Genomic DNA, 20,323 nt, shown 5'->3' with positions numbered 1-20,323 from the left:
CTATCAGCAGGAGTATCAGAAGTTCAAGGTTCTCTTTGACAGCATAGTGAGTTCAAGGCCAGTATGGACTATAAGAACCCAGGTCCAAAAAAGAAAAAAAAAGAAGAAGAAAAAAAAAAAAAAGAAAACAACAACAATGACAACAACATCAACAAACAAGCAAACAAACAAAAAACAAACAGACTAGCCTGGCAACAAAACTGTAGTGGGAGGAGCTGATAATAAAATCTGGTTCCCTAATTGGTTCTTGATTTGGCCAATAAAGAAGGTGGAAGCTAATTGCTGGGTGAAGTTAAAGGTGAGACTTCCAGGTCCTGAGAGGAAGAGAAGGGACACAGGGAAGGAGGGGCTTTTCAGCAGGTTTTGGAGTGGGAGGCAGGCTACAACTATGCAAGAACTAGGCAAGGCTACAACAATGGCCTCTGCCACCACCAATTGGCTGAAATCCATTAGCTGATAAGAACCCAGCAATTGTGTGATCTGGCTAGTTTTAAAATAATAAAGCTGTCTAGTGTTTTTCTTCCATGAGGCTAAGGTGGGCAGGAGAAAGGAGGAAGCTGGGGCAATAGCCGGTGGCTTGGAGAAGCTAGCCTAAAAAAGGTGGTAGAGTGCGGACAGCAGCTCCTGGATTTCCAGGGTTGGGGGATGGTTGAGATCCAGTTGGAGCTTGGGGAATGAACAGAGGTCAGAGCCCTGGATACGGCACAGGGCAAGGAGGAAGCATGTTTTTAAAATTACCTGCAACACATGACTCAGCAGATCATTCACTCCCCTGGACTCACATTGTAGACAGATAAAAAACCGACTCTCACAAGTTTTCTTCTGACTGCCACACATTATGCAGTGACACAATCAAGTCAACATGTGTACATATACTAAATACATACATTTGGATGTTTTAATTAATTAATCTTGGTTTGTCTTCATGTTGGCTACAGCCTGGGGTTATCTACACAGTTTTCCAGCTGTACTCAAAGAATTTGATTTTGGAAGATTTAGGCTCTGTAATTTTAGATTAGGGATGTTTCATCTCTCATCTAAATGCTTGGAGGCCATTATTTATGCATAACACAAAACGTTAAGCAATGAGCTATGTGGATAACTCAGTCAGTAAAGTGTGTGCCTTGCAATCATGAGACCCTGGTTTTAATCCTCCCTCAAGCCCAAGTTTAAATAAGAATGGTTGTAGTACTCAGTCAGTGGCCACCCAATCTCACCTAATCAATGAACCCCAGACCAGAGGCAGACCCTGTATCAGTAAAGGTAGACAACAGACCATTGAGGTCTGCCCCTCTCATAGCATAGCTATAACCATTTGTTCGGTGCTGCCAGCTATTTCATATTGTTGCTGTAACATGCCTACCAGTCTTTGACACAGAAAGATAACTCAGAGCAAGGTCATACCAATCACATTCCATGTTATCTTCATTAATCTTAAGAAATTCCACGGAGCTTTATGAACCATTATGTCTAAAATGGCTTGAGTCAGAGCCAACCACCAGGTAGCACTTCCTGCACCTGCAAATGAACTCATTGTGGTTTTTGTGGGTTTTTATTCCTTTATAGGCTGACAAAGATGGATGTTCGATACCATGGCTCAGTGCCTGAATTCTTAGCTATGGTCCTGATTGCTCAGTATTAGGGTCTGCATTCAATAAACTATCCCTGTCTAATTGAGATTGGTGCTTGTATGATTTGTGGGGTCACTCCTGAACCCCAACAGGACTGGAGAGATGATTCAGAGGGCTCAACAGTTAAGATCACTTTCTCTTGTTTAGGCTCAGTTCCCAGTACCCACAATAGGTGGCTCACAACTGCCTATGGTTCCAGTTCCATGTGTCTGATGTTTTCTTCTGCCCCATCATGTGTGACACACACACACACACACACACACACACACACACACAAACTCATACATTAAAATAAAATTAAGAACCAGTCTGTGCAGGTGAGCACACAGACTGCAGAGGCAACACATCTTCTGGGACAGGCCATGTTTCTGGCCTTCATCTTCAGCCAGAAGGCAGGTCTGAGTGCCAGACCTCTGTGCACCTTCCCTGCAAGAGAAGAGCTTGCCTGTAGAGAGTACTCTGATCACTGAGACTCAGGAGAGAGCTGGACTCCCAAGACTGCTGACACAGGCTAACAGAATCACAGGAGAAACAAGCTCCAGCCAGAGACAATTATAACCAGAGTTTTCCAGATGGCTAAAGGCAAACATAAGAAACTTACTAACAGAAACCAAGAGCACTCGCCATTATCAGAACCCAGCACTCCCAACTCACCAAGTCCTGGGTACCCCAACACACCCGAAAAGCAAGATTTGGATTTAAAATCATATCTCATGGTGCTGGTAGAGGACTTTAAGAAGGTCATTAATAACTCACTTAAAGAAATACAGGAGAACACTGCTAAACAGGTAGAAGTCCTTACAGAGGAAACACAAAAATCCTTTAAAGAATTACAGGAAAGCACAACCAGACAGGTGATGGAATTGAACAAAACCATCCAAGACCTAAAAATGGAAGTAGAAATGATAAAGAAAACCAAAAGCAAGACAACTCTGGAGATAGAAACCCTAGGAAAGAAATCAGAAACCATAGATGTGAGCATCAGCAAAGGAATACAAGAGATGGAAGAGAGAATCTCAGATGCAGAAGATTGGACACAACAATCAAAGAAAATGCAAAATGGAAAAAGATCCTAACTCAAAACATCCAGGAAATCCAGGACAAAATGAGAAGACCAAAACTATGGATAATAGAAGTAGATGAGAACGATGGTTTTCAACTTAAACAGCCAGCAAATATCTTCAACAAAATTATAGAAGAAAACTTCCCAAACCTAAAGAAAGAGATGCCCATGAACATACAAAAAGCCTACAGAACTCCAAATAGACTGGACCAGAAAGAAAATTTATCCTGATACATAATAATCAGAACAACAAATGCACTAAATAAAGATAGAATATTAAAAGCAGTAAGGGAAAAAGGTCAAGTAACATATAAAGGCAAGCCTATTAGAATTATACCAGACTATGCCAGCACCGGGTACCTTGGGTGTGGAGTCTGTGGACACCTGCAAGGTCCCCACGGGACCCTCCACGGGATCTTAAGACCTCTGGTGAGTGGAACACAACTTCTGCCAGTAGGCAGGTTCGAACGACAGATATCTGGGCAACTTCCCTGCAAGAGGAGAGCTTGCCTGCAGAGAATACTCTGACCACTGAAACTAAGGAGAGAGCTAGTCTCCCAAGTCTGCTGATAGAGGATAACAGAATCACCTGAAGAACAAGCTCTAACCAGAGACAACTATAACAAATAACTCCAGAGATTACCAGATGGTGAAAGACAAATGTAAGAATCGTACTTACAAGAAACCAAGACCAATCACCATCATCAGAACGCAGCACTCCCACCCCACCCAGTCCTGGGCACCCCAACACACACGAAAAGCTAGATGCGGATTTAAAAGCATGTATCATGATGATGGTAGAGGATATCAAGAAGGACTTTAATAACTCACTTAAAGAAATACAGGAGAACACTGCTAATCAGGTAGAAGACCTTAAAGAGGAAGCACAAAAATCCTTAAAGAATTGCAGGAAAACATGACCAAACAGTTGATGAAATTGAATAAAACCATCCAAGACCTAAAAAGGGAAGTAGACACAATAAAGAAAACCCAAAGTGAGGAAACGCTGGAGATAGAAACCCTAGAAAAGAAATCTGGAAACAAAGATGCGAGCATCAAAAACAGAATACAAGAGATGGAAGAGAGAATCTCAGGTGCAGAAGATTCCATAGAGAACATCGGGACAACAATCAAAGAAAATACAAAATGCAAAAAGATCCTAACTCAAAACATCCAGGAAATCCAGGACACAATGAGAAGACCACACCTACGGATAATAGGAGCGGATGAGAATGAAGATTTTCAACTTAAAGGGTCAGCAAATATCTTCAAGAATATTATAGAAGAAAACTTCCCAAATCTAAAGAAAGAGATGCCCATGAACATACAAGAAGCCTACAGAACTCCAAATAGACTGGACCAGAAAAGAAATTCCTCCCGACACATAATAATCAGAACAACAAATGCACTAAATACAGATAGAATATTAAGAGCAGTAAGGGGAAAAGGTCAAGTAACATATAAAGGCAGGCCTATCAGAATTACACCAGACTTTTCACCAGAGACTATGAAAGCCAGAAGAGCCTGGACAGATGTTATACAGACACTAAGAGAACACAAATGCCAGCCCAGGATACTATACCAAGCCAAACTCTCAATTACCATAGATGGAGAAACCAAAGTATTCCATGACAAAACCAAATTCACACATTATCTTTCCATGAATCCAGCCCTTCAAAGGATAATAACAGAAAACAAAAAAACCAAAAAAACAATACCAGGACAGAAACCAGCAGCCTAGAAAAAGCAAGAAAGTAATAATTAAACAAACTTAAAAGAAGATAGCCACAAGAACAGAATGCCAACTCTAACAACAAAAATAATATGAAGCAACAATGACTTTTCCTTAATATCTCTTAATATCAATTGACTCAATTCCCCAATAAAAAGACATATACTAACAGACGGGCTACACAAACAGGACTCAACATTCTGCTGCTTAAAGGAAACCTACCTCAGGGAAAAAGACATATGTGAAAGACCGGTAAACAAGTTTCCAAGCAAGTGGTCTGAAGAAACAAGCTGGAGTAGCCATTCTAATATTGAATAAAATGGATTTCCAAACTAAAGTTATCAAAAAAGACAAGGAGGGGTACTTCCTACTCATCAAAGTTAAATCTACCAAGATGAACTCTCAATTCTGAATGTCTATGATCCAAATGAAAGGGCAGCCACATTCACTAAAGAAACTTAGTAAAGCTCAAGACACACATTGCACCTCACACAATAATAATACTGGGAAACTTCAACACCCCACTCTCACCAATGGACAGATCCTGGAAACAGAAACTAAACAGAGACACATGGACACTAACAGAAATTATGAAACAAATGGATTTAATAGATAGCTACAGAACATTTTATCCTAAAACAAAAGGATACACCTTCTTCAGCACCTAATGGTACCTCCTCCAACATGACCATATAATTGGTCACAAAACAGGCTTCAACAGATATAAAAATATTAAAATTATCTCATGCATCCTATCAGATCACCACGGACTAAGGCTGATCTTCAATAACCGCATAAATAACAGAAATCCAACATTCATGTTTGTTGTGTCCGGCCAGCGGCTCACATGTCTGGGTTCTAGTCTGGAAAGGCATCTTGGAATCTGGAAGAGAAGGGGGGGGGCGAGGTGGCGAGAGAAAGATGAAGCTAAGACAAAATTCTGATCAAAGCTCAATTTTAATGACAGCAAACACACTTTATAAAGAAGAGGGGAGGCCTATTCCTAGCCATGCAAAGTTCCTTTGAAGTAGACAGATCAACCTTCTAGTGGGAACTCATGAAGATCACAGTTTGGTGCTAACTCCTGAGAACGGGTTCTGCCTCAGGCAGGTTCTGCCTCAGGCAGGTAGTGGCACATCAAAGGAGAGGGATGAGAAGCAGCACAGCAGGTGGCTCAGCTTAAGCAGCAGATGTTCACAGCCAGCCTTGCTAGGCTGGAAGGAGGTAACACATATTGAAACTGAACAACATTCTACTCAATGATTCCTTTGTCAAGGATGAAATAAAGAAAGAAATGGAAGACTTTTTGAGTTTAATGAAAATGAAGCCACAACATTCCCAAACTTATGGGACAAAATGAAAGCAGTCCTAGGAGGAAAACTCATAGCTCTGAGTGCCTCCAAAAAGAAATTAGAGAGAGCATACACTAGCAGACTGACAGCACACCTAGAAGATCTAGAACTAAAGGAAGCAAATTCACCCAAGAGGCATAGACTGCAGGAAATAATCAAACTCAGGGCTGAAATCAACCAAGTGAAAACAAAAAGTACTATTCAAAGAATCAACCAAACCAGGAGCTGGTTCTTTGAGAAATTCAACAAGATATATAAACCCTTAGCCAGACTAACTAGAGAGCACAGGGACACTATCCTAATTAACAAAAACAGAAATGATAAAGGAGACATAACAAAAGATCCTGAGGAAATCCAAAACACCAGCAGATCCTACTACAAAAGGCTATACTAAACAAAACTAGAAAACCTGGATGAAATGGACAACTTCCTAGACAGATACTAGGTACCAAAGTTAAATCAGGATCAGATTAATGATCTAAACAGTCTCATTTCCCCTAAAGAAATAGAAGCAGTCATCAAGAGTCTCCCAACCAAAAAAAAAAAAAAAAAAAAAAAAACCAGGACCAGATGGGTTTAGTGCAGTGTTCTATCAGACCTTCAAAGAAGACCCAATTCCAACTCTTCTCAAACTATTCCACAAAATAGAAACAGAAGGTACCCAATGGTATTCATTCTATGAAGCCACAATTACTCTGATACCTAAACCACACAAAGATCCAACAAAGACAGAGAACTTCAGATCAATTTCCTTTATGAATATCAATGCAAAAATACTCAATAAAATCCTCGCAAACAGAATCCAAGAACACATCAAAACTATCATCCATCATGATCAAGTAAGCTTAATCCCAGGGATGCAGGGATGGTTTAATAAATGGAAATTCATTAACGTAATCCACTATATAAACAAACTCAAAGACAAAAAAAACATGATCATATCGTTAGATGCTGAGAAAGGAGTTGACAAAATCTAACACCCCTTCATGATAAAAGTCATGGAAAGATCAGGAATTCAAGGCCCATACCTAAACATAATTAAAGCAATATACAGCAAAGCAGTAGCCAACATCAATCTAAATGGAGAAAAACTCAAGCAACCCCACTAAAATCAGGGACTAGACAAGGCTGCCCATTTTCTCCCTACCTATACAATATAGTACTTGAAGTCCTAGCCAGAGCAATTAGACAACAAAAGGAGATCAAGGGGATACAAATTGGAAAGGAAGAAGTCAAAATATCACTATTTGCAGATGATATGATAGTATATATAAGTGACCCTAAAAGTTACACCAGAGAACTCTTAAACCTGATAAACAGCTTCAGTGCAGTAGCTGGATGGAAAATTAATTCAAACAAGTCAATGGCCTTTCTCTACACAAAGGATAAACAGGCTGAGAAAGAAATTAGGGAAACAACACCCTTCTCAATAGTCACAAATAATATAAAATACTTTGGTGTAACTCTAACTAAGGAAGTGAAAGATCCGTATTACAAGAACTTCAAGTCTTTAAAGAAAGAAATCCAAGAAGGTCTCAGAAGATGGAAAGATCTCCCATGCTCATGGATTGGCAGGACTAATATAGTCAAAATGGCTATCTTGCCAAAAGCAATCTACAGATTCAATGCAATCACCATCAAAATTTCAACTCAATTCTTCACTGAGTTAGAAAGGGCAATTTGCAAATTCATCTGGAATAATAAAAAACCTAGGATAACAAAAACTATTCCCAACAATAGAAGAACCTCTGATGGAATCACCCTGCTTGACCTCAAGCTGTACTACATAGCAATTGTGATAAAAACTCCATGGTACTGGTATAGCAACAGACAGGTAGATCAATGGAATAGATTTGAAGAACCAGAAATGAATCCACACACATATGGTCACTTGATCTTTACCAAGGGAGCTAAAACCATCCAGTGGAAAAAAGACAGCATTTTCAACAAATGGTGCTGGCACAACTGGCAGTTATCATGTAGAAGAATGCGAATTGATCCATTCTTATCTACTTGTACAAAGCTCTAGTCTAAGTGGATCATAGACCTTCACATAAAACCACAGACACTGAATTTTATAGAGGAGAAAGTTTGGAAAAGCCTCAAAGATATGGGCACAGGGGAAAAAATTCCTGAACAGAACAGCAATAGCTTGTGCTGTAAGATCAAGAATCAACAAATGAGACCTTATAAAATTGCAAAACTTTTGTAAGGTAAAAGATATTGTCAATAAGACAAAAAGGCCACCAATAGATTGGGAAAGGATTTTTACCAGTCCTAAATATGATAGGGGACTAATATCCAAAATATACAAAGAGCTCAAGATGGCAGACTCCAGAAATTCAAATAACCCCATTAAAAATGGGGTACAGAGTTAAACAAAGAATTCTCAACTGAGGAATACCAAAGGGCTGAGAAGCACTTGAAAAAATGTTCAACATCCTTAATCACCAGGGAAATGTAAATCAAAACAACCCTGAGATTCTACCTCACACCAGTCAGAATGGCTAAGATCAAAAATTCAGGTGACAGCAGACGCTGGTGAGGATGTGGAGAAAGAGGAACACTCCTCCATTGCTGGTGGGATTGCAAGCTTGTACAACCACTCTGGAACTCAGCCTGGCAGTTCGTCAGAAAATTGGACATAGCACTACCAGAAGATCCAGCAATTCCTCTCCTTGGCAAATACCTAGAAGATTTTCCAACTGGTAATAAGGACACATGCTCCACTATGTTCATAGCAGCCTTATTTGTAATAGCCAGAAGCTGGAAAGAACCAGATGTCCCTCAACAGAGGAATTGATACAGAAAATGTGGTACATTTACACAATGGAGTACTACTCAGCTATTAAAAACAACGAATTTATGAAATTCTTGGGCAAATGGATGTATCTGGAGGATATCATCCTGAGTGAGGTAACCCAATTCCAAAAGACGTCACTTGATATGCACTCACTGATAAAGTGGATATTAGCCCTTAAACTTAGAATACCCAGGGTATAATTTGCAAAACACAAGAAAATCAAGAAGTTTGCTTTGTATTATTTCTGTTGTTATTGAAGATCAGCCTTAGTCCATGGTGATCAGATATGATGCATGGGACAATTTCAATATTTTTGTATCTGTTGAGACCTGTTTTCTGACCAATTATATGGTCAATTTTGGAGGAGGTACCACGAGGTGCTGAGAAGAAGGTGTATCCTTTTGTTTTAGGATAAAATGTTCTGTAGATATCTGCTAAATCCACTTGTTTCAGAACTCCTGTTAGTTTCACTGTGTCTCTGTTTAGTTTCTGTTTCCTGGATCTGTCCATTGATGAAAGTGGAATGTTGAAGTCTCCCCCTATTATAGTTTGAGGTGCAATGTGTGCTGTGAGCTTTACTAAAGTTTCTTTAATGAATGTGGCTGCTCTTTCATTTGGAGCATAAGGTATTCAGAATTGAGAGCTCATCTCGGAAGATTTTACTTTTGATGAGTATGAAGTGCCCCTCTTTGTCTTTTTTGATAACTTTGGGTTGGAAGTTGATTTTATTCTATATTAGAATGGCTACTCCAGCTTGGTTCTTCGGAACATTTGCTTGGAAAATCGTTTTCCAGCCTTTTACTCTGAGGTAGTGGTTAGGAAGCAACTGAAGTGCCCTATAGAAGAACAGGCTGAAATACAAAACTGGAATACTACTGATGTATCAGCTTCTTGGCTACAGGACAAGAAAAAAACCTACAGAATGGTCAAGGAAATATTGCTAAAATATTTTTGTAATATTTGACATGTCATCATTACATTTAGTCAACAAATTCTGATTTCTAGATAATATAAAGGTTTTTTCTTCAATTCCAGAAGAAAGAAAGAAAGAAAGAAAGAAGAAAGAAGAAAGAAAGAAAGAAAGAAAGAAAGAGAGAAAGAAAGAAAGAAAGAAAATCAAGAAGAAGGAAGAACAACATGTGGATACTTCATTCTTCTTTAGAATAGGGAACAAAATACCCATTAAAGGAGTTACAGAGACAATGTTTGGAGCTAAGACGAAAGGATGGACCATCCAGAGACTACCCCATCTAGGGATCCATCCCATAATTAGCCACCAAACACAGACACTATTGCATATGCCAGCAAGATTTTGCTGAAAGGACCCTGATATAGCTGTCTCTTGTGAGGCTATGCCAATGCCTGGCAAATACAGAAGTGGATACTCACAGTCATCTATTGTACCCCCAATGGAGGAGCTAGAGAAAGAACCCACGGATTGGAGGGGATCTGCAACCCTATAGGTGGAACAACAATATGAACTAACCAGTACCCTTAGAGCTCATGTCTCTAGCTGCATATGTAGCAGATTATGGTCTAGTTGGCCATCATTGGGAAGAGAGGATCCTTGGTCTTGCAAACTTCATATGCCCCAGTGCAGGGGAGTCCCAGGGCCAAGAAGTCGGAGTGGGAGTGTAGGGGAGCAGGGCGGGGTGGGGGAGGGTATAGGGGACTTTGGGATAGCATTTGTAATGTAAATGAAGAATATATCTAATAAAAAATGAAAAAAGTAAAATAAAACTAATATCTTTTAATTGAAAAAGTGAATAGCTCTTGAGGAACAACACCCAAAATTATCCTTTGACTTCCATGAACATTTACAGGCATGCCAACAGACACACACATACACACACACACACACACACACATTTTCCTACACACTAAAAGTGAGTAACTTTTTTTTTTTTTTGGTCTTTTTGAGACAGGGTCTCTCTGTATAGCCCTGGCAGTCCTGGACCTCACTTTGTAGACCAGGCTGGCCTCGAACTCAGAAATCTGCCTGCCTCTGCATCCCAAGTGCTGGGATTAAAGGCATGTGCCACCATGCCCGACTGCAAAAGTGAGTAACTTTTAGTGCTGCATTTTCTCCATGAAAGTACTTGTAAGACTAAGCTTAGGAATATACATTATAGATAAGGACTTACCTAAAAAAGACAACAAATTAAGACCAGAAAAATGATATGACTAGTCATGATCATACAATGCCCTGGCCTTACTAACCTAGGCCTTCTGCTACCAGAAAACAAAAAGAGTTATGATTTACTAAGTAGCTATCTCGAGCCAAGCATACAACAGTGTTCTGAGGGAAGTGTTCTCACATTTACTTTAGAGGTGGGAGGGATCTTTGAGAGGTATTGAGAAAACACATACCCCACATCACATGAACAGAGGTTTTGATGTGGGGTATGTGTTTTCTCAATACCTCTCAAAGATCTCCCCACCTCTAAAGTAAATGTGAAAGCACTTCTAGAACCCATGCTTGAAATCACTATTAATCTTACTCCCTTTATAAGATTATGTACACATATACACAACTGCAAATATATGAGCATACATGTAGATATGATAAACCAATAAGCAAGATGAAGTATTATTCACACACTTTTGAGACTATAGTAATTCCATTCTAATTGTGCATACCAGTGGTGGGGGTGGGGCAAAGCGAGTGGGAGGCCTGGCGTCCATGTTATCTTCTTAATGCTGTCTCTTCCTATGCTACAAAAACAGTGAAGCTAAAACTGCATTTTCCAGGCTCCTTTGCAATCAAACTCCTGAATAAGATTCAGATTCCATCAATCAAATACAGCAGAATTGGAGTAAGGCCAGGCCTCTGTTGCCCTGGCTGGCACACATGGATATGGAGACATGTGACTCTACCACAATAACATTGGCAGTCACACTAGTCTAGGCTGTGGTCACAGCTTAGAGGTTCTCAGTATCAGTTAAGGGCACATTCTCAAAGGCACAATGTGAGTCCAGACCAGTAGCAGCTGTGGCTTCCCGCTGTGGTGACTTCTTGACTACTGTGGTTTCCTAGTCTTGCTTGGTGGTTTTCTGTAACTGTGGTAGAAGTGGTTGGGGGGGATTTGTAAGATGGCAGAAGACACTCAGGTATAGTTTGTTAGACCTGTTAGGAAATAATCTGTGGGAAATTTAAAAAATAAAGCAATTACTAGAAGAAGAGAATGGTACCCAAATGTTTCTACTTTAATTAAAAAACCGAGGCTGGGTAGTAGTGATGTACACCTTTAATGCCAGTACTCAGGAGGCAGAGGAAAATGGATCTCTGTGAGTTAGGCCAGCATGGTCTACAGAGTGAATTCCAGGACAGCCAAGGCAAAGCAAAGCAAAACAAAAAAGAAAAGAAAAGGAAAAAAAAGAAAAGAAAGAGAAGTTGACAAAATAGGAATAAAACAGAAGGCAAGTTCAGAACTACAAGAGATTAGGTATGTTTGAGGTAGCACTCTGTTCCCACTATGAGGGAACTCTTTCTACAGACTTAAGGAAACAGAGAGGCTTCACTGTACTTTCAATGACAGACATTCTAAAGACCTGAAAGAAGTTCTGGACCCAAGACAGTAGTAGCACCCAAAGAGGGAGAAAGATGCTGGGGGACCTCTCTCCTCTTGGTACGATGTGGTTAGTACTTTCACATAGGGAAAAAAAAAACGGCCCCACAGCATCATCAGGCCGGGAGCCCAAGATTTTCTGCAAGTCACATTCTAGGAAAACTAAGGACAGGTGTCATAGGACAGACTATACACAAAAACTGGTCACCTGGATATCGCTAGGATATGGGAAAGAAACTTTAAATCAGGACCATGCACACTCTGAGAGTTGAATATTTTCTGGTTGGACCTGGAGTCTACAAAGAGACTTTTGCACAATCGCCAAACAGAGCATTTTTCTGGACACTGGGGAGGACCCACCTGAGGGACAGGACCTGCATTTATAATTAGAATGCTTAAGGAACAATCAGAGATAGGAGCAGCCTCTGAGAAACATCACCCACAGCCTCGAACAGCATTTGTAATACAGTCTCAAAAGAAGGCCCAGGGGGAAAAGATAAGTGTCCACTGTACAGGAATTCTCAAGCACCAGAGAAACTTCTAGAAGCCAGGCAAGGAACTCCAAGAGACCTGAGGCTGAATCCAGTAATCAGGCTCACCAACTCTCTCCCACGTTCCTTCATGTCTGTTTCTCCTTTATTTAATAGCCAGAGTTAATTTGGCTCTGTTCTCATCCTATATCACAATTTGTACTCCCTTCTTATCCTTTGGTTTTTTTTTTTTTCCATTCCTTAAAAACAAAAACAAAACAAAACAAAACAAAACAAAACGTCCTCCCTGCAACAAAAACCAACAAAACCAAATGGACACTGGCATGGTTTGCCAGTTCTCTGTATCTCAAGACTTTTAAAAAACGCGACCATTCTCACATAATCTGGTTGTATATCTTTCTCTTTCTCTTCTTCATATATCTTTAGCCAAACTCACCCATGTCTCCCCTCACCTGATACTGATCACTATCTTTTTTTCTCCACTTATAAACACATGGGGTTGCTGGTGTCTTTACTTCCAAAACTAATGCCAATTGGACACAATTTGGAATACTAGGAAAGCAAGTCTTGTTTGTTTTTAGTTTGTTTGTTTGTTAGTTTTTCTGTTGTGCAGACCTGGCTGTCCTGAAACTTCAGCAAGTTTCAAACTCAGAGAGATCTGCCTGCCTTGGCCTCCCATGTGCTGTGATTAAAGGTGTGCCAGCACACCTAAAAAGAGAGTCCTAATTGAGGAATTATCTACAGAAGGTTGGCCTGTGGGCATGACTGTGAGGGGATTGTTTTGATTGTTAATTGATGTTGGAATCCCCATCCCAGTGTGGCCAACATTGTCCCCTAGTCAGGGTCTGTAGCTGTGACATCACTAGCTGCTTTAAGTTAAGAGCTGAATGAAACCCCCTTTTCCCCTAAATTATTTTATGCCATGATATTTTTTATCACAATAGTGGAAATGAAATTAGAGCAAGAGGTGGTCATTTAAAGTTCTTAATGTTTTGTAGTTGGCATACCCCTGGATTGTGGCTGTTGTCACAGACAGCATTCTATCATCAGGGAAGGACTGGGGACAGAAATGAGAAAGAGAGGATTCAAATAGTGTGAGATAAGAATGGTCTGCAAGCTGAAGTTGAGCAGAAGAAGGCAAGAACATTCCTTTGAGATAAGGATTACCAACACAAAGAAATATGAAATAGCTTGACAGCGATGAGGATGGGTAGCACTCTCTAGAAGAGCAATTTTACCATTTACCATTGTGAGAGAAAGAAAAAATAATCCATAACAGTACATAGAGCATAAAAGAAAGGAAAATTAACATCATTAACTCCTTAGGTAAACAGAAGTCAAACTGAATAATTATTACATGCCTGCTCTTCAGGCAAAGTAATCTCATTAAAAAGCACCTTGTTAGCTTTTTGTCTCGTATTCACACATTCTCAGGTAAATAGGACTCCAGTCTGTGTAAAATGACCGTCCAGTACACATAGGCAAGAGAAGTATATGCTATTTATCGTTGTTACTTGTTTATTAGTTTGTTAGGAGGAAGAAGCATCTTCACCAAAATGTTTCAGAAAATAAAGATTTAAAATAAGTTTATTTCTAGCAGAAATCTCTCCTGGCTCTCTTCCTTTGCTGTTGCTAGGTCACATGGCATCTGCCAGCTAGAGCTCAACAGTCAATTATGCCGTTTCTATGCAGAAAATGCTCCCATGGTAAGCAAACAGCCAGTCATCCCATGAGGTGACTCTGGTAATAAGGGTTTCACTGCTCAGTTGGGTTTTCAAATGTACAGTTCTCCTGACTCTTTTCAAATGTGTTCCTAGTGTTTGCTTTTGCATATTAGCATCAAAGTCAGTGACTCCCCCTCCCCCCACAAAGGCCAAATGTTACTATAATTCACACAGATTAGGCATATTAAATATTCAGATCTATTTAAAATTATTCATAAAGCTTATGTTAGAATCATGAAGATGTCTCATAACATCTGATGAGTTTAGTGGAGAGTAGTTTTTAAAAGAGGGCTGTTCTGCAAAATTCATTGTCTGTCTTTGTTTGTTGGTTTGTGTTTGTGGAGCCTGAGATCCAACCCAGGCGTTTGTGCATGCCAGACAAGCGCTCTGCCACTGGATTCTCACCCCAGGTCAATTGTTCTTATAGCCTAAAATTAATGTGTATGTCCAATTATGGTTTATTTATATACCATAATTACAATCTAGGATCACATGAGCTGACTTCATGGAATGCATAAAACACGGAAAGGATAAAGAATGTAAGAGAACTTGATGCGGTTCTGACTTTCATTTTGTCTAAAATATAAAGCACATTCACCAAAACCATGGTTTTTCTGCTGCATACCTAAAAATAGTACTACTTGGAAAGAGGTACAGGGTGTTAGGTAACTAGGAGTGGCTACATAATGGACAGGGCGTCAGGTACTGCGAGCCATCTGCTTTGACTTCTGTATTGTCCATTTACTATTTTTGCTTTCTTTCTTTCTTTTTTGTAATTTTTTGAGACACACTTATATAACCCTGGCCATCCTGGAACTCACTATGTAGACCAGGCTGGCCTTGAACTCACAGAGATCCACCTGCCTTAGTCACCCCTTCTAGGGTTAGGATTACAGAAGTATACCACCACACTTAGCTCTAGGCTTCCAATGATGCTCCCTCAAATAAAATATTTTTAAAGTACTGTCTGCATGTTATAATTTCAATAAATTCAAATTTTATAAAACAAAATTATATATATAATATATAATTATATAATCATATAAAACAAATTTTATAAGACAGGAAGAGATAATTATTAGCTGAATTATAGAAAAAAAATCAACTAGCCATGGCCACAAATGCCAGGTATGAAACAGGGGGAAGGTGACTAACTATGATTAGCAGCTAAGCAAGGTGGAAACCAATTAACTGAGATGTACCTGAGCCACCCAGATCTCTAACTTACAAAACTGTGCAGTGACAGTTTAAGCTGTCACTTGAGACACTCTAAAACCACCTAGGAAGAGTCTCAAAGGTGGGTTGTCTAGATCCGTTCGACTTTTGATCGTGTCTGTCGGGGATTTTCTTGCTTGTATTAACTGGGGTGGGAAAACCAGCTTATTGTGGGGGGCACCCTGCCCCGGGTTGGGGTCCTAAACTGTAGAAATATAGAGAGGGGACTGAGCATATGTGCACATGAACACAAGCATTTATTATATCTCTGCTCTTGGCTGTGCACATGACCATCTACATCAAATTTTTGATGTCCCTGATCAAGTGCATTGAGATCCCTGAAATAATGGACCATAATCTGGTATTGGGAGCTAAAATAAACCATCCCTTCCTAAATGGCTTCCCTCACCCCACTCTGGTATTTTATCTCAACAGAAATGAAAGTAGATTATTCGATTTAGACAGCATATCTGTTAGATTTCTATTGTTGTGATAAAACACCATGTCAAGTTGGGGAGGAAATAATTTATTTCAACTTACAACAGTCCACCATGAAAGGAAAGTCAGGGCTCTACTGGCCAGGAAGAACGACGCTGCAACAGGATCCTTCTGCACATGTTTATTGGGAGAGCTTGATTGTAGAGGCGAAAAGACCCTGAGCCCAGAACTGGTGCTGCTTACATAGGCTTAGGAGAGGCGTGTCTCACATCTGATTGGTTAACTTGTCTTGGCAAAAGAACCTTCACTGCCTATGTATGTGTGGTGGCCAGCAGTAGCCAACTGCCACTCTGCAACAGCTTCCCACATCTCCTCCTTTTTGTTTTAATAAAATGAGGCTGGTCTAGGCCTGTGCAATTATGTCCATCCGCCGTAGCTCCTGTTTTAGGTCATTCCTGTAATGTCACAGCCTTTCCCGTCATAGGGTAACCCTATCGCCACTGGGCCCCGTGTCTTAGGTTGGTCTGTGCATGAGGAAAGTTGACCGTCTCTGGATAACGCAGTACTGTGTGACAGTAACTGCTAAATGACCTAGGGCGAACTTATGGCCCACAAAGGTATACTTATCCCGGTCTCAATCATCAGGAGCAGGATCATCTTCGGATTCATCTTGATCTTTCACGAACCCAAAGTGGATTTTCTTTACCCGGTACCACCATTCCTCAGCTGAAGAGTTCTGAATCCATGCAGTCCGGATCCTTCTCAGCAGTCTGTTTTGCAGGAACACTTCATTACCACCATTCCCCAGCTGAAGAGTTCTGAATCCATGCTGGATCCTTCTCAGCAGTCTGTTTTACGGGAACCTTTATTACCACCGTTCCCCAGCTGAAGAGTTCTGAATCCATGCTGGATCCTTCTCAGCAGTCTGTTTTACAGGAACCTTTATTACCACCGTTCCCCAGCTGAAGAGTTCTGAATCCAGGCTGGATCCTTCTCAGCAGTCTGTTTTACAGGAACCTTTATTACCACCGTTCCCCAGCTGAAGAGTTCTGAATCCATGCTGGATCCTTCTCAACAGTCTGTTTTACAGGAACCTTTATTAACCGCTCCTTCCCCGTGATGCAGTTCTGAATCCTCCCTGTAGCAGGGGTCTTCGATCATGCCTGAAGATGTTTCTTTTCCCGGATTTTCCGCACCACTTCTTGCGCGCGCTCGACTGGCCAGGAAGAACGACGCTGCAACAGGATCCTTCTGCACACGTTTATTGGGAGAGCTTGATTGTAGAGGCGAAAAGACCCTGAGCCCAGAACTGGTGCTGCTTACATAGGCTTAGGAGAGGCGTGTCTCACATTTGATTGGTTAACTTGTCTTGGCAAAAGAACCTTCACTGCCTATGTATGTGTGGTGGCCAGCAGTAGCCAACTGCCACTCTGCAACGGCTTCCCACAAGGGCAAGAACTTGTGGCAGGAACTGAAGCAGTGACCATGGAAGAATGCTGCTTCCTGGCTTGCTTCCCCATGGCTTGTTCAGCCTGCTTTCTTACATCACTCAGGATATCTGCCAGGGTTAGCACTGTCCACAATGGGTCCTCCCATACCAGTCACCAATCAAGAAAATGCCCAGTAGATTGTCAACAGGCCAATCTGATGGAGAGATTTCTCGATTGAAGTTCCTCTTTCTAGATAACTCTAGAGTTGGCAAAAGCCTAACATGGACAGGCAGCTAGGTTTATTATAATTTGCCACAACCATAAATGCGAATGACTACAGCTTCCTTTTCAAGGGAAGACTTGATTAGATATAAAAGTATTTCCATTTCGGAAAGACTTTATACTCTTGCTGTTGGAGAACCTAGTTTTAGGCTTTAAACATAATTGGATGGGGCTATAGTTCACATGAGCAAGTGCCTGGGTTCAATCCCTGGTTTCACAGACACAAACAAATTGGAGGTGCAATCCAGAAAGCTGTCCCATGGTGGCTTGAGAAAGAATAACCCCATAGGTCATAGATTTGAATGTTAGGTCACCAGGGAGTGGCACTAGTTGAAAGGATTAGGAGAATGTTTGTCCCTGGGTGTTGGGGAGTGGGCTTTGAGGTTTCACAAGCTCAAGCCAGGCCCAGTGGCCCTATCTTCCTGCTGCCTATGAATCTGGATATAGAACCCCTTCTCTAGGACCATGTCTGCCTATGTGCTGCCGTGTCTCCTGATGTGCTGATAATGGGTTACTCTTCTGAAACTGTAAGCAAGCCCCAGTTAAATGCTTTCCTTTATAACAGTTACTATGATCATGGTGTCTCTTCACAGCAACAGAACAGTGACTAAGATATGTGTTTACATCTCAGCTAATTGGTTTCGACTCTGCTTAGATGCCAATCATTGAGTCAGAGGAAGTTGGGGACCTTCAACTTCTCGAGGCCTGTTGCCACATTACAGAGCCAGACACAGCACAACCAATACTTCTCCTGTCTGCAGTCTCTCTAACTTCTGCCTTGGCGTTTTCTCCCCTGGCCAGAGAAACCTCTCTGATTTTAAAGATTGTGGAGCAGCACTAAGCCTCCTCCAAGAGTCTGGGGGAGAACTTTGCATTTTATGATTAACTGACTTATTATAATGATAACTGCAGATTACCTTTTGAAAATGACCTAAGTTTGATTAAATGACCAAATGACAGGCACCTGAGAGAGTAGAATTTCCCTATGGAAGTGTATTTAAAATATTTTGAAGTTGGGTATGGTGGCACAGTCCTGTAATCCCAGTACTTGTGAGGCAGAGGTGATTGTTTTTGTCATTTGTTTCAAAAGGAAATTGCAAAATTTAAAAAATTATATTACATATTCTATGATAAATATACACAAATATATATTACATTGAATGCCTAAAATATATTTGCCCAATAAAGTTGTAAATTGACAATAATGTTCTGTGGAAAGTACTTTAACAAGAAACAGAACCAGAGGAGAGGGGGAGCACCCTCTTGGAGGCAAGGGGGAGGAGAGATGGGCGGAGGAACTGTGGGAGGAGGACCAGAAGGGGAGCCAATGGCTGGAATGTAAATAAATAAAATAATTAATAAAAAAACAGAATAAAAATGAAACAAAACAAACTGGTGACAATAACTAAGCAACACGAGTGGCCCATTAATTTATTCAGAGTTTTAAATGTGCAACCAAGTAGGAGAGGAGGGTTATATTGAGACAGCAGAAAATAACACTACAGTTAACCGAGTTATATAACTAAGCACACAAAAAAGGATATGAATACATGATATATATTGTTTTCATTGAATGTAAGACAAAAACAATAATACATGTGAATCAAGGTTGGTTTGGTTCAGAGGTCTGTCACAACTATCATGAGAAGAAAAATCGATGTCTATCATTTCAAACAGAAGAAACTATAGCCTGAAAACTGATCCCAGATGAAGGGAAGTACCATCTCCAAATGCACAATAAGGAGATAAGAAGGCAAGAGGGACAACTATTTTAGTGATTACAGTAAGTTATTCGATCCATCAATTAAATAAGTTAAACCCTTAGGTTCAACCTTTAAAATGTATTCTAACAAATCATGGTTTTGAAGATGCTCTTGAAATGAAAAAATAGGTTAAAAATTACGAAGGTGCTTAGTATGTGGTGGTTCCTTTTCATAAGCACTCTGAAGGATCAAAATCACTCGGAAGACACAATTCTAGGCGTGTCTGCAAGGGGGTGAGCTAAGTCATTTGAGGTGAAGACATCCACCCTAAATACCTGAAGCACCATCTCATGGGGTGGGTACCTAAACTAAATAAAAAATAAACAGAAAGGGGACAGTAGCCTCTCTCACTCCTCACTCGCTCTCCTCTCTCCCTCCCCTCCCTCTCTCCCTCTCCCTCTCTCTCTTTCTCTTCCTCTCCTTCTCCTCCCCCTGTCTCTCCCCTCTTGCTTCTGTTCTCCTAGCTCTCATCCCTCCCTCCCTCCCTCCTTTACTCCCTCCCTCCCTCCCTCCCTCCCTCCCTCCCTCCTTTACTCCCTCCCTCCCTCCCTCCCTCCCTTCCTCCCTTCCTCCATCCCTCTTTCCTCTTTCTCCTACTCTTGCTCAATCCTTCCAGACTCCCAGTGTGACATCAGCAGCTAGCTGCCTCCTGCCCTGTGACTACCCCTGCAGCAAAATCAACTCCTCCTTCCTTAAATTGCCGTTCTTTTGTAGTTTGTTATAGCAACCAGAAATGTAACCAATACATAGTATATCAAACAAGACATGCTGTTTTTATTGCCAAAATAGATACCAAATAGTATTTACTGTATGAGAAGGGAGGGGGAGGG

General features: G+C 40.7%; 1 long non-coding RNA gene across 2 annotated transcripts in view; it reads right to left on the bottom strand.

Annotated features, from left to right (window-relative positions):
• Positions 1 to 20,323, bottom strand: part of Gm29826 — a 97,712-nt gene that overhangs the window by 72,711 nt on the left and 4,678 nt on the right. The window lies entirely within an intron of this gene.

The sequence above is a fragment of the Mus musculus genome, chromosome 10, assembly GCF_000001635.26.
Source record: "Mus musculus strain C57BL/6J chromosome 10, GRCm38.p6 C57BL/6J".
Lineage (NCBI taxonomy): Eukaryota > Metazoa > Chordata > Mammalia > Rodentia > Muridae > Mus > Mus musculus.
The sequence above is the reverse complement of the archived record's forward strand: the minus strand, read 5'-3'. Positions and strand labels throughout refer to the sequence as shown.